The 4,480-nt window shown below is 50.4% G+C and overlaps 1 protein-coding gene across 13 annotated transcripts in view; it reads left to right on the top strand.

The window, feature by feature from the left end:
* MGA (MAX dimerization protein MGA) overlaps window positions 1-4,480 on the top strand; it is a 168,554-nt gene that overhangs the window by 56,229 nt on the left and 107,845 nt on the right. For 8 of the 13 annotated variants that reach the window (XM_037739443.1, XM_017531015.2, XM_037739451.1 and 5 more), the window contains exon 1: window positions 2,068-2,183. The exons of 3 other annotated variants lie outside the window; for them this stretch is intronic. The gene's annotated coding sequence lies outside the window, so the exon portion shown is untranslated. Of the gene's footprint in view, window positions 1-2,067; window positions 2,184-2,236; window positions 2,532-4,480 lie in introns of those variants that run through there. 2 more of the 13 variants (XM_037739446.1, XM_037739444.1) reach the window with 2 other exon arrangements.

Here is a 4,480-nt window from a genome sequence, read left to right on the forward strand (position 1 = left end):
CTGCAGTGGCGCAATCTCGGCTCACTGCAACCTCTGCCTCCCAGGTTCAAGCAGTACTCCTGCCTCAGCCCCCTGAGTAGCTGGGACTACAGGCGCATGCCACCACGCCCAGCTAATTTTTGTATTTTTAGTAGAGATGGGGTTTCACCATGTTGGGCAGGATAGTCTCGATCTCTTGACCTCGTGATCTGCCAGCCTTGGCCTCCCAAAGTGCTGGGATTATAGGCGTGAGCCACCGTGCCCGGCTGGAAGTTTTTTTTGAGACAGAGTCTCCCTCTGTTGCCCAGGCTGGAGTGCAGTGGTACAATCTCGGCTCACTGCAACCTCTGTCTCCTGGGTTCAAGCAATTCTCCTGCCTCAGCCTCCCGAGTAGCTGGGACTACAGGCATGTGCCACCACGCTCGACTAATGTTTTTTGTATTTTTAGTAGAGACGGGGTTTCAGCATGTTGGCCAGGCTGGTCTTGAACTCCTTACTTCGTGACCCACCTCGGCCTCCCAAAGTGCTGGGATTCCAGGCGTGAGCTACCGCGCCCAGCCGTTTTCATGCTAAATCAACAGAAATTTTTATTTCTTACCCAGAAAATGGAAGTTTTTTTATGAGGAAACCTTAGATCCTTGAGCAGAAGGCATTCTTGGTAAGGTGGGAGATTTTTACAGGGCAGCTTGTAGGAATGGTTCTTAGGGTCAGGGAAGAGGAGGAAGGTGTTAAACTGTTAAATTTCAATTTTGCTTAGGATCTTGAATGCTCTTGCTGATGGTGCCTGAATTGGGGGGTTCAGAATGCCTTCAGAAGTCTGTAAAGCAGCCTATACGTTTTCTAGTTCAGACTATTCCAGCAGTTTCTGTCCATATTGTCTATCTCCTTAGGCAGAGCAAAGTGTAGAGAAATAAGGTCCTTTCTAAGTAAAAAGTAGGTCAGATCAGTAGTGTTGGATAAGTCTTTTCCTGTTGATTCCTTCCTCTTAGTCTCCTCATTCTCCTCCATAGTGTTTTGTATTAAGTCGCCTAGCATATCATGTCGTAGGTTCTCAGTGCTTGCTAATTCTTATAAGACAGTGAAAGAAAGCAGTTTTGAATCATGGACCACACATTCTGCTCTCCTACTCCTTACTCCTTTTTTTGCCTCTTTTATCTCTTTAAACTACTCTTCCTTCTTACTGGTGTGTCAGCAGCACAGAAGAAAGAACAGCTGGGAAGGAGTAGAGAAGGAGAAAGATATCTAATTTTTGAAGGTTAGGAGAAATACTGTCCATTGGTTTAGTTCAGCCACTGCCTGAAACATAATAGATATTCAGTAATATTTTCTTTGCACCTCATAGCTTAAATGTCTTCAAGAAACAAAAATTGAATGCACAGGATCAAGGCACTAAAGCTCAGATAACACACTCCTGCAAGTTTCTTGTTTCTCTTTTTTATCAAGATGTCTTTCATCTTTGTATCAGGCAATTTAGTGGCAACTCTTCGCTTTCCAACTGCGCACTGAGTCTTTCGGTCTCCTCCCCATTTTTCCTAGTCGTCTTCAGATGTGGATGTTGTAAACTCGACCATCCGTCTCTCAAGGTCGTTGCTTCAAGGTTTCCCAATGCTCTGCGGCTGTCCAAGCCCCGGCACTCTGGGGAGCAAGACCTCGAATTCATTTGACGGGCTTGTGGAGGCTGGGGGTCTGCGGAGACCCGTGTGGGTGGGGCTGGGCGCGGCCGGGGCGGGGCCGACGAGGAGCCCTAGGGAAAGGGTGAAAGGCACAGTTGAGAAAGGCCTGGCGGGCAGTGGTTTCATAGTTTCCACGAAGGCTTCGTGTGCAAGCCTGAGGAATCTAGGTGCCTCCCTCCTGCCTCGCCTTTCTTGATTCTAGAAGCTTCAGTAGGCTTTTCTGGGTTCCTGGGACCCGGAAAAGCAGCGGCTTCCACACTGGGGGCGGGTCCCAAGGGTCTTGCTGCTGCTCTGGGGCCGTTTGGACTCCTGGTGTTGGGGGAGGGGCCAGGGAGGTGCTGCTCGCGTCTCTTTTTGCGCCTGCGCGGCGGGCTCCGCGCGGGTAGGAGCGCGTGCGCGGTGACGTGGACGTCCGGTGCGCGCGCGCAGGCTCTTCAGCTGGAGCGGACACACGGTGTGCGAACCGAACAGAATAACCCGCCCCCAGAGGGATGTGAAGGACTCCTGGTGAGGCCGGCCACGCCCCGCACGGTAACTCTCGGGCCTGGGTGGAGGGCATCGCTTAGTAATGGCCCGATTGGAGTTTTCCGAGAGTTTGAAGCTCTTGTGTATTTGAACGGCGTGAGAAACGTTCCGCTGAGAGAGCTTCGCACGCCCTCGCCAGGCCGGGCCTTGGCGGGGCTGCCTTTGGCGCGCGCCTATGGTCCCCTGAGCTAAGCTGCGCATGTCACCTCGCGCGCGTCCCCGGCCTCACTTCCGCGTCGCTCAGCTACCTAAGTGGGAACATCGACGCCAGAGAGAGCGGCCACGAGGCGGGAGGGGTGAGAAGCGCCCATGACTCGGCCCTGCCTTCGCGTGCGTGGGGTGCCGCTCCGCGTGGTACGTCTGCGTGACGACTTCTAGCCCGGCGCTGGGCTCTAGGTCAAGAGCCATGCTTACCTGCTTTGCAGTTTAGAGCCTAGGTCTCGTGCTTCTAGAACTGCAAGGGGAACGGTGCTGGCGTCGCTTTTCTGAGGAACTGGGCGCAGCGTTTTGACACCTGTGTAAACGTGTCTTCTAACAAGTAATTTCCGGCCAAATTGAGGCAGGACGGCAAGTTTAATAAAGGAGGGCGAGGAAGTGAGCTGTAGGAATGGGGACTTGGTAAACAAAGGACTGGTGTTGTGTAAGTGTAGAAATGAGGGAGGGGAAAACAGGTGGGGAGAGCAGGTGTTATTTTCTTTTTCCTTCTGTGGGGCAGCCTTTGCCTAGTTCTGATTTTGGGGTTTCCCGTTTCTGTTAAATGGTCAAGTCGGTCTCTGCTCTCAGGGCTAGGTATCTGAGACATTAACAGCCCCTCCAGGCCCCCCCCCCCACCCCCCCGCTCTTCACGAAGCACCAGTAGCCAAAGTTGAGGACTCTGTGTGTCAGAAGAATAAGGAGAAACTAGGGATCATTTCAGACTGGGTGGAGAGTGCAAAGTGGTAACATCTTGCTGTGCTGATTTTTGCCTTGCCTTTAGAACCCAGGGAATGCCTTCTTCCTCTGGCTGGGGTGGAAGCAGGAACAGGTAAATGAGATCTGAAAGGAGGTTACTGATGGCAGACCAACATGAGAAACCAAAGTGCACTCTTTCAGTGGGAAGATAACTTTCCCAAGGTTTGCCTCGCCGAGCAAACACGTGGATCATGAGAAGTCTGGAGCCCACCTGCACGCGGGTTGTTGTAGAGCTTGCCAGGCTTATGCGGCTGAGTCCCCTGTTAACTGCTTGCTCTGTCCGTTCTTTTTGGGCACGACGCCGTGGCTAGGCTGCAGGGAAAGTGCCTGGGGGCGGCGTGAGGGCTGCTGGGAAGGGGGTTGGCCGGGGAGGGTCTGGTGGCTGATTCTGTAGTCTCCAAGGTAACAGAATGCGGCCGGGTCCCGCAGCGCAATCTTCGGGTTCCGGCCGGCTGCACGTGATCTTTCGGGACTCCTCTTCCCCGGAAGAGCTTTCCTTGCGGCATTTTTTCACGTGGTTCTTGGCTGCTGTCCTTTGCAGTTGAAATACAGCGATTGTGGGTCATTAATAGTCGACGGCGACTGCTCTTCTCGGGGAAAGCAGTGAGAGTCTTTTACTTTCCTGCGTATTGGAACAGCGCTAGTGTTTCTTCTGCCCACGGTTATGTTTTCTAGCGTTTGCGTGGGTTAAGTGGGTTGGGTCCACTTAACAGAATACACAGGCTGAGGACTTGAGGAAATTTCAGTGCCCTGGGTGCCTTGGCATACTTACTTCAAGTTTGACTACTGCCCGTTTCTGCCTTACACGTTCTTTAAATTCTGCTTACCCAGCGGCTAGGGACCTGTCAGCTTGCTGTCCCTGAGTTGTAGTTAAGGGTCCATTCCTAGGAATAGAAAAGAATCCTGAGGCCAGCAGTAACAAATGGTACCTGGGAAGAGAAGGGGTCACTACTCTCTTAGGCAAGTGCAGTTCTGTGCCTTAAAACCTAAAAGCGTTTCAGATAATATTTTGACATTTGACCTGTAAGGTTGTGACGATAAAATGCCCAGGATATTGTCTGTTCCATAGTTAGTGCTTCTTAATAAATGGCAAGTACCATTTAGTGAGTTAGTAAAAATAAGCAAATGATAGTTAAGAGCTATTAGGGAAGTATTAATAGTTGGCAATTTTATTGTCTTTGCTTATTTGTTGTCATTTTCTGATCATATCCACATTTTATTTTTTAAGATACTTAAAATTTCTTGACCCAGTGTTTGTTGGTAAATACTGAAATCTGAGTGAATCTGCTCTCTTGAAATTTGAGTTTCACAAATGTAATTTTTTTTTTTTTTTTTTTTTTTTTTTTTTTTTT

This window comes from Cebus imitator, unplaced genomic scaffold, assembly GCF_001604975.1.
Source record: "Cebus imitator isolate Cc_AM_T3 unplaced genomic scaffold, Cebus_imitator-1.0 Scaffold70, whole genome shotgun sequence".
NCBI classification, from domain to species: Eukaryota; Metazoa; Chordata; class Mammalia; order Primates; family Cebidae; genus Cebus; species Cebus imitator.